Source organism: Macaca thibetana, chromosome 3 (genome assembly GCF_024542745.1).
Source record: "Macaca thibetana thibetana isolate TM-01 chromosome 3, ASM2454274v1, whole genome shotgun sequence".
Lineage (NCBI taxonomy): Eukaryota > Metazoa > Chordata > Mammalia > Primates > Cercopithecidae > Macaca > Macaca thibetana.
In genome coordinates this window covers 8,712,886-8,730,578 of record NC_065580.1, presented here as the reverse complement: position 1 = coordinate 8,730,578, position 17,693 = coordinate 8,712,886, and the positions used below count along the sequence as shown (strand labels likewise).

General features: G+C 40.6%; 1 protein-coding gene across 1 annotated transcript in view; it reads right to left on the bottom strand.

Moving 5' to 3' along the window:
- Positions 1-17,693, bottom strand: part of RARRES2 (retinoic acid receptor responder 2) — a 647,965-nt gene that overhangs the window by 335,842 nt on the left and 294,430 nt on the right. The gene's annotated exons all lie outside the window — the stretch shown is intronic.

The following is a 17,693-nucleotide window of genomic DNA, read 5'->3' as shown; positions in this document are numbered from 1 at the left end:
AACTATCTTGGGGAAACAAAGGGTGTGACTAGATTAAGGAAGGCATGGAATGGAGTAGGGTCATTGGTCTATTTACCAATGTCACTGACTTCGACCTCTTAGGAGTTGTAACTGCAGCTTCTTACCTTTAGTCTTCCTTGCTAAAGGTCAGGGAAGAGTGGCCTTCAGGCTTCTTTGGTAAAGGAGAGGGGAGGAGAGAAGGGAGCATCAGTGTGAGATTCCCAGTGTACCGCCTACCTACGCGCCTCCCCACGCCCCCAATATGGAACCTGCTGCCTGGATTCCTCCTACTACTCTCCCTCAGCCCTTGATTCTGTCACATTTATTTTGGGTCCTTAGTTGCAAGACTGCCTTATTTTATCCATTATTTGTGACCTGTGCCTCGTCTTATCCCTCCAACGACACTGAGCTTGTCTCTTCTCAACAGTGTTCTCAGCACTGTACACATGGAAGGAGCACCATGATGAACTGTACCGCTGAGTTGAGATGAGATCAAATGGGAAGGGCAGGGAGGGAAGGGCTGACAGTTTCCCCTCTGTGAGAAAGCAAGGCTGCTGTCGCACTGACTGCTGCAGCAAGCAACATGCTCTGGAGGTCCCTTTTTATGTCGGACTCCATGGCCTCAGTTTCCTTTATGAGTTTATACTCACTGACAAAGGCAGGTGGTGTAAGGTAAGAAGTGCTGGTCTGGAGCATGGTCCCTCCTCCCTGGGGTGCCCCACAGTCTAGCCAAGACCCATTCCTGGACACATGGTCACCTGGGCCAGCTCTGTCACAGCCCAGTGTCCATCCACTTCCCATCACATCCTCTACATCCAGGTTTTCTGACTGAAGCCTCAGACCCTCAGAGCCAGGCTCCCTCCTCCTTCCAGAGCCACCTCATTTATAGAAAAGCTGCCTCAGGTGACTGAGATGACACCAACTCTGCTACCATCTCCTTTCCCTTTGGGAACCAAGATACCTAAAGAGAGCTTGTGAGCTCTGGGCCTTTGGGTGTGGGAGACAAGACACCAACATCATGAATAAAAGCATAGAAAAGACAATGAAAGATGAATGGGACATTCTAGACAATTCTCTCAGGGGCTGTTTCAGGTTATAGGCTAACAGGTGGGCGTTCTCACGACAAAGCCCCTGGACAGATTCCACGATGTCCTAATCCCTGAACAAGGGGTCTTCTCTTTTCCCTAAAAATATCTGTATGTGGGCCAGGCGCAGTGGCTCACATCTGTAATCCCAGCACTTTGGGGAGCTGAGGTGGGGGGAACACGAGGTCAGGAGATCGAGATCATCCTGGCTAACACGGTGAAACCCTGTCTCTACTAAAAATACAAAAAATTAGTCGTGCGTGGTGATGGGTGCCTGTAGTCCCAGCTACTCGGGAGGCTGAGGCAGAAGAATGGCGTGAACCCGGAGGCAGAGCTTGTAGTGAGCTGAGATTGTGCCACTGCACTCCAGCCTGGGCAATAGAGTGAGACTCCGTCTCAAAAAAAAAAAAAAAAAAAGAAAAGAAAAGAAAAAAAAAAAAAAAAAACTGTATGTTACAATTTTTTTGAATTTAAATTGCTTCTCTGGGGTTTGGAATTCATATATTGCCATGTTGCAGATGTGACGATAATAATTATCAACAGTGTCATCTTTATCCTCTTCTGAATTCTCTCTATGAAGCAATTTATCATCTTTAAAGTTCTCTTATCTCTATTGTTTTAGCATGCCCTCTAACATCCCTGTGATATCGTCTAAATAGATATTAAAATCTGCTTTTAAAATATTCAAAAACTGAGCATCACAGGATGTGTTAAAGCCATACAGTTGGTTATGAAGCCAGTATGTTCTTAATAAAAAATCCATTCTAAATAATATTTGCAATGAGGTATACTAAGGAGATAACACAAAACAAGATTGACAAGATGAACCCTTGCACTAAAACCAGCTGGATAATTATTTTGAAAATTCTTAAGTGATAGTTTTTCCAACAATAAAACTTAGAAGAATAGACTGGAGGCATTCTAAATAGGATAATTTCCATGGAAAATAACCTGGAGCTTTTAGCTGAGCCAAAATCAATAAGAACGAATGGTGCAAAAAACCTGTCACCAAAAAAGCCCCTTTAGCTCATGCTTTCTTAACAGAAGCCCTGGATCCAACAGGAAATAATATTCCCAACTCTCTGTAAGTTTAACAGAAACAAGATCGATTCCAGAGACTAGACTATAGGAAATATTGGTAATTTGGAGTGTTCAGTGGAGTGTAGCAAAGAATATGAAGGGAGTTTGTAAAATAATTATATATTATTATACAGTACATAGAAAATAGTGAATGAACTAAATAAAGACTTCAGAAAAAAGCTGCTTGGCAGTTATACAGATCTGAAGAAATTTGCTATCTGTTGATATGCAAAGCAGAAAACAGACAAATGGGTACATGTTTCAGAAATTTCTTCACCATGAAGGGAAATCTAAATAAGATATCCAAAGATGAAAGTGCGTAATGACAGCAAGAGAAGACTAGTGGTTGAAAACGGTACTTAGAAAGCTTGATAATTTTGCCATAAAGCTTGATGATTTCAACCACGAGTAAAACAGAAGTTAGAGTTCATGCAGGAGAGTGACATGAGGTGAGCTAATGTACCTTCCCATTTTACTAGTTGGGAATTCTGACTTTTGATCTCACTGTAGGTCATCTGCAGGATTGGGACCACATAAAAACTTCCATGCGGTTTTTGAGAGCAAATTTTTTAATCTGCCCCCTTCACCCTCAGAAGTATCTCCTCCAGGAATCTACTCCAGTGCTTACATTTCAAACTCTTGGGATTTAGGGTTTTATTAATCAAGACTCTGTAAAACCTGTGGTTTAGCACACATGAAACTATTCACTAACACCTAAAGCATGGACATGGGAGGTGATGTGAGTATCAGGGAGAGAGAAACGGGCTTGAGAAAGTGCATGCACATGAGCAGGTCAGGGTTGAATCTCCAGGCAGCAGAGACAGTACAGCCATCTCTCCCACCCTCTCCCCAAGGAGACCTCGCAAAGGCATTATCCTTCCCAGCCAGTCTTGACATATAGGGTGGAGGGTTGAGTAGCGAGCTATCGCATGGGAAAATCGTGCAGTACAGCCTCACCTGACGGTATGATTTTAAGGATGTATGTAGGCCTCTGTGAATTCAGTTTTCAGATCTTCCAGTGGCATTTTTCCATTTTTGCTCATGTGTTTAGCATTTGCCCAGTTTTGCACTGTGTCATTTCACAAAGATCAAATGGGATGTGAAAAGGACAATAAAATTATTTAAATGATTAAATAATATAAAGAATAATTCAAAGACATGCTGAAGAAATAGTTATTTTCCAAGCGTCCAGTAATCTTTCAGCAACTTGACTGGCAGATTTCACTCTAAACACCTCACATGAGCAGTTGATGGGACACATTTACCAACCGTGCCCACTGTTAGCAACTTTGCCCAAAACTTAAATTCAGTCTGTTCTAGTCCACACCTTAAGCCCATTTTCTCCTCTCCTTTAGTTGTGCAATGAATGATATTAAGGTATTCCTTGTGCCCCACCTAAGGATTTATTATTTTCTCTTAGGCTGGTCTCCAGCTCCTTGTGGGCCAGTCCCTGGGTCCCCATGATGACTCATGAGCTCCAATAAAGAATCACTGGTGATAGGTCTTGAATTAATTCCAAACATTATTTTCATTAGATGGAGAGTTTGCCTGAGGTCAGAGATTCATGACTATCTTGTGGACATGTGATTTGCAGAGCCCAGCAGAGTAAACACAAAAAAATTATTAAGTAAATAAATTGTTACATACCCTTTACACAGAAAAATTATTTTCCCTAGCAGAATAACACATGAAAAATTGAGTAAATAAAATTTATTCCATAGCCTTTACACACAAAAAAACCCTATCTTTTCCACAGTGTAAATAGGTCTATGCAGAGGGTTTTTTTTTTTTTGTTTTTGTTTTTTTTTTGCTTTTTAAAACTTTGTTTCAATATAACTATGCTTACAGAAATACACTCATATTGGTTAATAGAATGCAATTTAAGTTTAACTTATCTTACACAATTTGGATCAAAAACCTGGTACATGGTTTAAGATTTTAAAAAAGGATTTGCAATCTGGTTTATTTTTATCTAGTACAAATGTATAAAATATCCTCAATAAAATGCTGCTAAACAAGGCAGCAAGAACCTTGAGAAATTTACCTTTGGTTTGCTTCAGAAAAATAACATGTATTGCACTGCCTAAGTTTATAAAATTGGTGCAACGAAACATTGTTGTATGCCAGAGACATTGTTTCAATGCCAGTTTAGAAAGTTCAATAACTAGTGGGTATGGAAGGGACTGGGAGAGAACCTATGTACACATGTGAAACTATAAAAGCTTTCTGATTTAGTTAGTATTGCACGTAGATTGTAAATTTACACAAACCAAAATTCAGATAATTTCTAAAAGAAGAACTACCATTCAACCCGGAAATCTCATTACTTGGTATATACCCAGAGGCATATAAATCATTCTACCATACAGACACATGCACACATATGTTTATTGCCGCACTATTTACAATAGCAAAGACTTGGAACCAACCCAAATGTCCATCAGTGATAGACTGGATAAAGAAAATGTGGCCATATACACCATGGAATACCATGCAGCCATAACAAGGAATAAGTTCATGTCCTTTGCAGGTACATGGATGGAGCTGGAGGCCACTATCATCATCAAACTAACACAGGAACAGAAAACCAAACACCGCATGTCCATACTTATAAATAGGAGCTGAACAATGAGAACACATGGACACAGGGAGGGGAACAACACACACTGGGGCCTGTGGGTGGGGCAGTGGGAGAGAGAACACCAGGATAAATAGCTAATGCATGTTGGGCTTAATACCTAGGTGATGGGTTGATAGGTGCAGCAAACTACCATGGCACACATTTGCCTATGTAACAAACCTGCATGCCTGCACATATATCCTGAAACAAAAAAAAAATAAAATAAAATAAGAAAGAATGTAGGTTATCATTGCTTCCAAACAGGCAGTAAATCTAAAACTGTCAGCAGTTTAGGCTTTCAGAACTCAGTTGTCAGATTCCTGCATGGCAGGTTAGGGCAGAGGCACATGCTTCAACTAAGTGGTCATCTTGCCTACTCCTGAGGAAGTCAGAAATGGTCATTGCTGTGTCTGTCTGAATGAGGCCGTGTGTGGGTCCGCAGACTCAGAGAAAAACTCTCCTGTCACCCTTGGGTCAGCACCAGCCTGAGGAGGGTCTACAGAGGGGCCTGAGCACAATTCCCCAAGATTTCCATGGAGAGACTCCTCCTCATCCCAGTCTGGCCTTCCAGTCATCCAGGGCACATCCCATGTGCAGGGAGGGGACAGGGGCCCCAATTCTAACTCTGTCCTGTGTGGAAACCACACTGTATGTGAAGGCTAAGACAATAGATGGAGGAGGTGAGACAGGAAATGGCTGTTGCAGCCACAGGAAGTAGTGTTGCTGCATACACAGGTAAATTTACAATAAATAGTCTTGCTTTCATATCTTGAGAAGGTTCTGGGAAATGGGCTGATATCAGTAGTAGACCACAGACTTCCTGGGGACATGCTGAGATGCACAAGAACAAAAAAACCCATACACTGTATAATAAAGAGGTACAAGCTTCTGCAAATGGTGGGTAACACTGGTTTAAGAAAAATGCTACATTGCCAAAGCAAAGGAAGAACTGAAACTAGGAGGAGACATTGTCCAAACCTAAGTGCAAAGCCCTTGGGGTGGAGGCGATCCTGACTCTTGAGGCCTTTTCTTGCTGTCCTGACCCTCCTGGGCACACTTTGCTCCCCCCATGATATTGAGGAATAGGTCAGAAACCAGGGGCTTTCAAGGGAACAGTATGGTTTGTGGCGAGGTGAGATAGGGATTGGAACATGAGGAAACGGGGGCTGAGTGCCCATGTCTCTCAGCACAACCTACCTCCTTGGTTATTTTGCACCAAGACAGGGACAAAGCCGACATACCGGCCCCTCAGTCTCTGCAAGTCAACAATGTGTGGAACCAAAGGGGTCAGACCCCAGGACTTCATGGCTTTTATGAACATAGCTTCCTGGACAGGGCACTCTACTCCACACCTCCCAGGGTTGGCATTGTCACTCTCCTGGTCTGGTCACCAGTTATAGTCTCCATTAGGGATCACAGGTCCTCAGAACCAGCCCTGTGCAGTTCAGCTGTGTTCCCACAGCTCTCTGAGAACTGAGTCTGTGTTGATGGGTCATTTGGCCGAGCTGTGCTAATGGGTAAATAGAATTTCATGCTCACTGGGTAAGGTCAGAAACATCAGAGAACTTTGGATGTTGATGTGGGAAGAGAACTTAGATCATGTCCTGCAATTCTCACTTTAACCATAAAACAAGCATCCTACCCACCACCTTCATCTCCTGACGCCCGGGCTGCTGCTCTTTCCACAAGGTGGTGAACTTGTCAGTGGGAGGCACAGGTGCTAGAGCGCTAATGGCAAAGTCCATGCTGATGGGCTCCAGTGGAAAACCAGGGCCTCCATGCCAGTGAGGAGCCCTACTGATGCAAACACAGTCCTGATGGGTGCTACTGTGCCACTCAGAGAAGGAAAAAATGAATGTGTCGATGCACCGCAGCAGAGACAATGCCGGGGGAGGCAGGGGGAGAAACTCCCTACGTAATTTAATGCAGTACAACGAGGGTTTTTGGAATTGATATCCTTCCCTTTGTTAATGTCAATAAAATTCTCTTGGTAGGAAGTCCCAGTTTCTGTCACAGTATGAGAATGTCTTATGAGTCATGCTTACAGGCAAAGGGGCTTTGCAACCATCTCTGAATGCTCTAGCCTGGCAGTCTGCCTATGCCCTGAAATGTTCTCCACCACTCAGAGACAGAAATCATTGCCTATTCTCCAGATTAAATGAACTCCTAAAGCATTTTTCCCATAGAGATGCTAAACTCAGAAAGGATAAGACCTAAAAGTTGGAGAAGCTGGGAGGGGGCTGGGCCCTGCCATGGTGTGTACACATGTGCTCTCTGGGTGGAGGCAGAGCGGGCTCTAAGAGCAGACAGGCAGGGTCTGGAGTGGCCTTTTCGGGAAAGCCAGTGTCTCTGCTCTACTTTGTGACCTTCAGAACCCACTAATTCTGGGTGCAGGGTGGGACTGAGGGATGGGTGTCCCATAAGGTTGAATATTACCTAAGGTAGTGGGGCTGGGAGCTGGGATCAGGATTAACAGGACACCACGCAAGAAAGACAGAGGAAAGAGGGAGGAGCAGTGAGACAGAAAGAGGCACAAACTGACAGTGGGAGAGTGAAGTACAGGGTTTAGGGAGCAAAGGAGAGGCAGGAAAGGGGGAAGAACAAGGAGACTTTCTGTAGCCAGAAAGAACCTCTCTCTTCACTTCTCTAATTAGTCTGCACCCAACAGATCAAGATTATGTAGCTCAGACCTACCATGTGTGTTGCTCAAGAGGCCATGATCACCTAGGTTACAGTTCACACTTCTTGGCCTGAAATTGACAGTTTTTATATCAGGCTGCAAACTTTCTTCACAGCCCCCTTGCTTCTATTCTACTACCTTATGAGAGTCACAGCAAGGGGCTTGGGGTAGACAGATGGGGTAGAATGGGGTAGAATGGAACAGAGATGGGGTAGAATCCATCTCTGATTCTACACTCATTCTCTGAGTAACATTGGTCGAGTTACTCATCTTTCTGAGCCTTATTTTTACTTCTTTAGAAATGGAGATGATAATTTCTACTTCCTACTGTTACTGTAAGCATTAGAGAAGGAGATATAAAACCCAGGGCTGAGCCAGAAAGAATTAAGTGGTAGCTGTATCAGCTCTATGAGGGGTACCCGTTTACTGGCAGTCTGCCTATGCTTATTTTTACCTTAAAGGCAATGCTTATTTTTACCTTAAAGACATTCACACTATTTCCTTCCACCTATTTGTCTGTCCCCAAAGTTCTCCACATTTCCAAATCCTCCCTTCCTCTAGTGCAAAACTCCTGCATGAAAACCTCCACAACTTGAGAGTTTTGATCCTCTGCTGTCTGCCAATCAGACAATGCCTCTTGGACTCCATTTCTCCATGTGTGCTGGTTTCATTTCCTCAGCAACATGGGAAGACATCTGTAGAAATGATGCCGGGTTGGTTTCTTCTCCTTTTTCCCCTTGCTCCACCCTCTGCCATATGACAGACACATCAGAGATTTTAAACCTTACTTGGAGTTCATGTAAATGGCCCAGGCATTCTGATGGTCCCCAGGGGTGCTAGTTTATTGTATTAGCTCCTTTTCAGACTTACTGTGTATTAGACTAGTGGTTCTCAAAATGTGGGCCATGGATCGGCAGCATCGGTATGAACTGGAAACTTGTTAGGAAGTATGGGCTCCATCCTTAACTCACTGAATCAGAAACTCTGGGGATGGAGTCCAGCAATCTAAGTTTCAGTAAACCCCCCAAGTGAGTCTGATGCCTGCTAAAGTCTGAGAACCACTGAGCTAAAGCTTTGTTAAAGGACTCTCACCTATGATTAAATCAGCTGAAATGGAGATCGTAAGAGAGTTTTTAAAAGAACATCTGAAATGTAAAAGTTTTAGGTGAGAAAAGTCAACATAAGACCCTCTCATCTAAGATCATCCTAGAGGAAACAAAATGGAGAGGTGCTTTAGGCCATCAGGAAACAGCCTAAATGTCCCTGAAAGTTGAGATGCCTCAGAAATAAACCTCCAACTTTTATTTGTAGCTGGGCACAGGCCCCAATTCCACCAGTCATGGCAGTGGCCCAACTTCAACAGTGCAAATGATACAGCAATGCCCAAGAGCAGTGGTTCTCAAAGTGAGGTTCCCAAACTACTGGGAATTGTCAGAAATGCTATTTTCAGGCTCCATTCAAAACCTACTAATACAGAAATTCCAGGGATGTTGACTAGCCATTTGTGTTTTAATAAACTCATTAGGTGGTTCTGATGCAGGCTAAGGCTTGAAAACCTCTTTGCTAGCCACTGGGAATTCATCCTTTACAAGCACTTTTCCATGTAATTCAGACAATTCTACTGGATGGTTTAAATTGTTCCCATGTTAAGATGAAGGAAATTAGGCTCGAGTTTGAGTAAGGACACTTAGCTAGTTAGTGGCCCAGTAAGAATTGGAACTCAGTTCTAATTCCAGAACCCCAGTGAGAATATGGAGGATGTATTTTGGGTATATGTGATCACTGATGGACTGAGCAGTTAAAAATTTATGTGGGATAACTTCAGGGCAGGATGAAGAAGGTAGAGAAAGGCAAATAGAGCAGTCTCTGCTATTTTAATGGATGATCAAGCCCCAGATCTGTAGCAAGTTAAAACTATAGAGGTCATCTCTTTTACAAGATGTGGCCAAGATAACGGGCAACAGACTACATCAAAGAAACCTTCCACTGGAACCCCAGCATTTAAGGACTTGATTTTTTTGTTTGTTTGTTTTGAGGCAGAGTCTTGCTCTGTCACCCAGGCTAGAATGCAATGGCATGGTCTCAGCTCACTGCAACCTCTGCCTCCCAGATTCAAGCAATTATCTTGCCTCAGCCTCCCAAGTGGCTGGGATTATAGGCACCCACCACCACGTCTGGCTAATTTTTTGTATTTTTAGTAGAGATGGGGTTTCACCATGTTGGCCAGGCTGGTCTCAAACTCCTGACCTCATGATCTGCCCACCTCAGCCTCCCAAAGTGCTGGAATTACAGGCATGAGCCACGGTGCCCAGCCAAGGGCTTGAATTGTTAACTCTTCACTTGAGCTATTAATATTTGATCTGTATTCAGCTCCTTTGACTTCCTTCTCAGTATCTCCCTGTGCATTATTTTCTCCTTACCTAACTGCTGTCCTGACAGAAAACATTTACCTCTGAGAGAGGAATGACAGCTCCAGATCAATGGGGTGCATGTTTTACAGAGGGGAATTTCAGCCCCTTCAGATCACACAGGATAAGACAGTTATCTACCCTCTCTGAGGACAGAGCTTGCTGCTATAGCAGCCCTGGGTCTTGTGGTTTCCTTTCACACACTGAAGTTATTTTTCACACTTGACAAAACATCTAGAAACCAAATGCCTCTGAATACTCAGGGAGATGAAACTCAGGAAGGACAGCAAGTGAAAATGAAAAGGTACTATGGGAGAGTTTTTGGAAAGGAAATGGGGTAGGGGCTGACAGGTTTATGAGCAAAGGAAACAGAATGGGCTGGTGACCCCAGTGGGTTCACCTCAAAGTTTACAGCCAGGGTTCCTCTATGCTCGCTTTGACTCACTTGTTCTGTTTCCATGCACTGAGTGGGTGGGGCTGGTGGGAGGCAGAGCAAGTGGAAGAGGATCACAATTAAAGCAACTGAAATTCAGATCATGTAAAGCCTGATGAGGGAGAAGGTTTTGAATTCATAATTCACACAGCCCACAATTACACATATCTGACTGTGACATACCCACATTCAAGACTGGAGTGTTTTTCCATTTTCCATAATAAAACATTCAGGATACAAACTTAGTTATGAGTTTCTGTAAAACATCATCTGCTCAAATCACCAGCCTCATTTCTACACAATCTGACTTACCACCTCGAGGATCTAGCCATCCTTGGCTTTCTTTGATTAACTGAGAGCTCCAGGTTTTCACTTACCTTGGAATATGCATTATCTTCTTCCTGAAAATACTTCTAATCTCTTTCCCTAACTTCTACTCACTATTCAATTTCAGCTCAAACAATGTTGCTTTTTCTAAGAATTTTTTTCTGACTACCCCCACTATTGGTTTAGCAGATCCTCTATACACTCTTAAAACATCCTAGTGTTCTCCTTAATAACATTCATTATCCTACAGTTTTTGTTAACTGTCATGTTTGCCTGAGAAAGGAGGTAGTGATAGGGAAAAGGTGGTGATGGTAAAAATAGAAGAGGGAGGATTTTATAGGATAGGCACAGAAGGAAGTAAAATATTTATTGATTCTAATTACACCGTTACATTATTTGGTCTGCCCTGTTGTAAAGTCCATAGTTATGTTTGTTGGCTACTTCTATTAGTTGAGCTTAAGGTCTGCTTTTATTTAATATTAAACATTTACAAGAAATAGCTCAAGTTAAGTCTTGCTTATCTTTGCAAATCAAGCAAGGTTGAGGTCATTTGTAAGGCCTAACTGCTTTTGTCTGCTCAGGGATTCTCCGGGTCTGGTCTCCATTTTAACTTATTAACAAAAAGAGATGAGACCCTGAAACCAGGTCCAGCTAGAACTAGGGCAATTGAAGAGAGAATTGCTCTTAGAAATGGATAAGATTACTTAGGAATAGCAAGTCAAAAATCCTGAATTAGCTATTAACAAATAGAATCAAGCAATGCCTTGTATGATTAAGATTTGTCAAAGTATGCAAAGAATTCAATATTAGGAAATATTTTTATATAATGTAATGTATTACAAAGTTATGGAGCAACATAATCTGATCACCTCCTTAGCTGCTGAAAGGTAATTTGGTAAAATTAGATGTCTAATAATTGGTTCCTTTTCCCCATAATAAAATTTTCCATCTCAACCTCAAAGTCTACATCTAGTTTAATGGTAAACATTGAGATATTGCCACAAAAGTTAAGAACAAGCTAAGGAAGCCTACTACCATTGTGATTACTTACTTAACATTCTCTTAGATACTAGCCACAATAAATTAACAGTGAAAGAAATTAGAAGTTGTTTTATTAAAAAATTCAAAAAAAAAGAAGGTAAATTATCGTTTTTGGCCCCATAGAGAACTTTTACAAATCAATATCAAAATTATTCCCATCATAATTGAAACATGGGCAATAAATATATAAGACAGATATCAATAAATATATAGTTCTTTCTTTAATAAATAGACATATGACAAATGACTCAATCATATTCCCATTGAGTAATGTGTATGAAAATCACACTAATATCATCTTTCAGCTATCCGTTTGGCACAGATAAAATTATGAGCAATAATATCAGAAACTAATAAAATGCTGGTGAAACTAATTTGATCAAAACTTTTATTGTAAGCAATTCAGTAATATCTGTCAAAATTACAAATGCATGTACCAATTGTATAGCAATTCTCCTTGTAGGAACCCACTCAGGTGATCTGATTATCTGTTGCTGCATAAGAAACTACTCCAAAACTCAGTGGCTTAAAACAACATGTTTTCGTGTGTTAAGAATTTGGGCAGAGCACAGTGGGTACAACTTGACTTCACTCCTTGCAGACTGGGCCTCAGTTAGAGTGGCTCAAATGACTCAAGATGGGGTGGGGGACAGATCAATGAGGGCCACATATGGGAGCCTCTGGTTGTCAACTGTGTCCCTAGCTTCTTCTCCACGTTGCACCTGCTGAGCCTAGAATATCCCAAATGGCTTCTACCCTCCTTCACCAAAGTAACAGACTCTTCTCCTGGTGGTTTTACTTTCCCAGGTTCATCATAGAATTGTAAAGTCAGCAGAACTTAAAGGTACTATTGATCAGCTTTATTCACTGTTTGACTCATAATAGCCAGGAAAACAGATTGTGTGTGCGAAGCAGGCTCTCAAATGCTCAGAGATCTTTATAGAGCCCTGACTCACCCAAAACTCTTTTCCTTCATGGCCTGCTGAGTCTTTTACAATCCCACCCCATTGCATCTCATAGTAGAGGAATCCCTTGCTCCAAATGTTATACATCCCCAAAAAAAGTAACATAGCAAAATTCCACCATTTCTAGCCCATCCAAAAACCCCAACAATTTCCTCCAGATATCACTAAAACACTCTTAAACAATCAAAGCAATATAACAGTCAACAATGATATCTGCAAAATGGAAGGCCATTAAATGCCAATCAGATCATTGTTTAGCTGATTATTTGCCAGTTATTTAACACTACACTCGTGTCTGTCTGCAGTGAGCAGTGATATCAATGCAAACATTCTTCTCTACTACACCTCTACAAGAATTCAGAAAAATTGATCAAATATAAAAATAGGTTCATATAGATAACAAATTCAAATTTCACTCACAAATTTAAAAAAGGTTTATTTACTAATTAGAATTGCCTAAAAGAGGTTTAGAGGAGAGGAGAGGGAGATCAGAGTCCTCACAGTGGCTGCTCAGTGGGATGAGTGTGTGAGATGAGCTGATGAAGGAGGAGGAGGAATTGTTCATGCCTGGGGTTTGTCCATATCCAGTTCCAAGGGACTGGTAATTGTCTTTACAGCACTTGACCCTCCAGAAGGAGATGATTGTGGTTTGAATTAGTTCTCTGGCAGTAAGTCCTTTGCTATGTAAGGCTCATAGTTCTTCACATTTTTCACTGTACATGTCACCAATTCAGACCTCTTCAAAAAGATCCAAGAAGGGTTTTTCTGTTGGCGGTGTTGGTGTTGGTGTTGTTATTGTGTTGCTTTGCAGTCATCACTTCATGAAACTTTGGAAATCAGCAATAAATTGTCCCTTTCTCGTAGAAGAAACTTTCACTTAATAATATGAAGAAAATGATTCTAACAATTAAAAACCAATTTAGACAATGTGGGAACAAGACAGGATCCTGTCAAGAAACAGCTGAGATATGACTGCAGTTCACTTAACTTTCACCCTACAGACTCAAGGGCAATATCAGTGTTTTACTGGTGTGCACAATCAGATTTCCTTCAGTGGAGTTTCAATTCAAATAATGAATTTTGGGTGCAATCAGTGGAAAGTTATTTATGGCAAATATTTAAATTTTGGGAGTTTAAATAGTGAGGGAGAGTTTGAGGTTAAAGAGCTCCTGAATTCTTAGTTATCCCAAAATATAATGATGAATTGAAAACTGCCTAGTAAGTCAGGAAGCTAAACAAGCCTAAAAGAAGTCACCATAATTTTTAAACTCATAGTAACAAGGCTCCCCACTCCATGTTTTGGAATTTGGGGATGTTAAATCCACTTGTTCCTTTTGTTTTGCAATTTCTCATTATATCTTTACCTGTGCACTCTTCTCCTTTCACAAACACAATGTTTTGTATCATCTTATTAAGAATGATATACTCTATAACTGCACTGTTCAGAACAGTAACCACTAGCCACATGTGGCCATTTAATTATATGATTTAAAATTAAAATGTAAAATTCAGTTTCTCCATCCCATTAGCTACCTTGCAAGTGCTCAACAGCCACATGTGCTAGTGGCTGCCATATTGGACAGGGCAGACAGTAAACATTTCCATCACAGAATTCTCTATCGAACAGTACTGCTTTATAAATAAACCCTTTACAAGAAATCACAGAACAATTGTCAAATACATCTCAATATCACTACAGAAAATCTGTGGTCCATTATTTTGTCTTGACCTATTGTCCAAAATTGCCTTGAACCATGGGAATAAAATGAATTTTAAAATGTCACAGTACTCTAAAACATGCACCTTTACTCAGCCACTGCCCTCTCCTTCCTCACCTCCTCCCAACATCTATCTTACCCCTAATTTAAGGCTGTAGTCACATCACTTACTAGAAGCATGAGATGTAGGGGAAACGTTCCATGTATGCTCATGTTCAGAAGGGACAGCAGTGAGAAGGCTTGAACAAGAAGTTTCATCATGGAGATATTTAAAACTATGCTTGGAAGTCTCTACAGATGGTCTAAAAGATGAAGCAGGAGAAGCAACATTTGCATCTCCAAACCTAGAGGAACAGTGCAAAAACAGAAGGACCTATCTCCAGTTGCTGGGAGTGAGGCCAGCTGTTAGCTGTCAGCTGTTGAGCCATCAGACCTGTCCAGAAATTGGCTTCTGCTGAAGAAAGATGCCTCACGTAAGTCAAGTGTCTTTTCCAGGGGAAGTTTGCATCCAATGGGGATTATAAAGTCCTGCTAGCTCCCCTTCATTCTGAAACTCCAACCAAACTTTAGAACTCCCTGTAGAGTCCATATTTGTTGTGACTACATCTCAGTCTCACTTCTCCCTGCCTAATCCTAGGTTCTTCCCTTCCCCCTCTAGCACTTTTCCTGAGAGGATTCCCCAATAAACTTCCTTCATCCATTTCATCTTCATCTCAACAGTCTGTATTCCTTGGAACCCAAACTTTTGCACATGCACATGTACATATCACTTATGTTAGGAAACATAGTGATGCAATTTGCAATATTAGTAGGTCAAAAGAAAAAAGACATGGAATTATATCAGTCAACATTAAAATAAATTTTTCTAAATTTATATCTCAGATGAAAGACTTTAATGAAGTAGGACTAAGCAAAGTATAGCCACACTGATTTTAAAATAAACTGATTAATTGCCAATAACCAGCATCAATAATAATAAGATATTAGATGCCCTACAGTTAAATAAATAATAAAAACACATTAGCTCACTTTTGAAAAGGTAACAAGCAATGTAATTATACAAGAGAAAGAAACATAAGACTTTTTGGAAACAAGGAGAGAAAATTATCACTATTTGCAACTGAGTCTATGATAAACCTAGAAACTCCGAGAAAATCAAAAGGAAATTTTTTAAATGTTTTAAAATATTGAAATAAGTAAATTAGCTGTTTATGAAATTAATTTACTAATTTTATTGTATTTCTCTTTATAAAATAAAAGCCCTTTAGAAGATAGGGTAAAAGGATAAATTCTGATTTAGAATAGCAACTTAAAAAGTTAAATTCTCATGAACAAACTGGGTAAAAACCGTTATGTGCTCTATATGAAGAAAGACTTAATACTCTACCAAAGGGCACAAAACCTGCCACACATTTTTCCGAAGTGTTGTAACATTTTACACTCCCATCAACATTGTATGAGAGTTCTGATTGTTCAAAATTCTCACTTGTTGCCTGTCATTTTGGATTTTATTTTAACCATTCTGAGTAATGTGCAATGTTATCTCATTCTGAAATAAACTAAGTATTGAAGAAACATACTAAAAATAATAAGAGCCATCTATGAGGAACCCACAGCCAACATCATACTGAATGAGCCCAAGCTGGCAGCATTCCCCTTGAAAACTGTCACAAGACAAGGATGCCCTTTCTCACCATTACCATTCAACATAGGATTGGAAGTAATATTGGTTGGAGCAATCAGTCAAAAGAAGGAAATAAAGGGCATCCAAATAGGAAGAGAGAAATTTACACTATCCTTGTTTGCAGACAAGGTTTCTATATCTAGAAACCCCCATAGTCTCTGCCCAAAAGCTTCTTCAGCTGATAAACAACTGCAACAGAATCTCAGAATACAAAAAAATCAATGTACAAAAATCACTAGCATTCTTATACAAAAACAACAGTCAAGCCAAGAGCCAAATCAGGAATGCAATCCCGTTCACAATTGCCTCAAAGAGAGTAAAATACCTCGGAATACAGCTAACCAGGGAGGTGAAGAATCTCTGTAATGAGAACTACAAAAACAGTACTCAAAGAAATATGAGATGACACAAACAAATGAAAAAACATTCCAAGCTCATGGATAGGGAGAATAAATATTGTTAAAATGGCCATACTCTGCCTGTATTAGTCAGGGTTCTCTAGAGGCACAGAACTAATGGAATATACATATATATTTCACACAATAGGCCATCTTCAGGCTGAGGAGGAAGGGGAGCCAGTCCAAGTTCCAAAACTGAAGAACTTAGAGTCTGATGTTTGAGGGTAGGAAGCATCCAGCATGGGAGAAAGATGTAGGCTGGGAGGCTAGGCCAGTCTCTCTTCAGATTTTTCTGCCTGGTCATATTTTAACCATGCTGACAGCTGATTAGATTGTTTCCACCCAGATTAAGGGTGGGTCTGCCTTTCCTGGCCCACTGATTCAAATGTTAATCTTTTGGGGAACACCTTTAGAGACCCAGGATCAATACCTTGTATCCTTCAATCCAATCAAGTTGACACTCGGTATTAACCATCACACTGCCCAAAGCAATTTAAAGCTTTAATGCTATTCCTATCAAACTACCAATGACATTCTTCACAGAATTAGGAAAAAAAAAACTATTTTAAAATTCATATGGAATCAAAACAGAACCTGAATAGCCAAGGCGATACTAAGCAAAAAGAACAAAGCTGGAAGCACCATGCTACCCAACTTCAAACTATACTACAGAGCTACAGTAACCAAAACAGCATGGTACTGGTACAAATACAGGCACATAGACCAATGGAACAGAATAGAGAGTCCAGAAATAAGGCCACACACCTACAACTTCTGATCTTCAACAAAGCTGACAAAAACAAGTAATGGGAAAAGGACTCCCTATTCAATAAATGGTGCTGGGATAATTGGCTAGCCATATGCAGAAGATTGAGATTGGACCCCTTCCTCACACCATATACAAAAATCAGCTCATGCTGGATTAAAGACTTATACGTAAAACCCAAAACTATAAAATCCCTGGAACATAACCTAGGAAATACCATTCTGGACACAGGAACAGGCAAAGATTTTATAATGAACTTGCCAAAAGCAATTGCAACAAAAGTAAATTTGACAAATGGAATCTAATTAAACTAAAACGTTTCTCACAGCAAAAAAACTATCAACAGAATAAACAGACAACCTACAGAATAGGAGAAAATGTTTGCAATCTATTTTTTTCTTATACATGCTGGATATTAGATCTTTGCATCTGACAAAAGTCTAATATCCAGTATCTACAAGGAACTTAAACGAATGTACAAGAAAAAA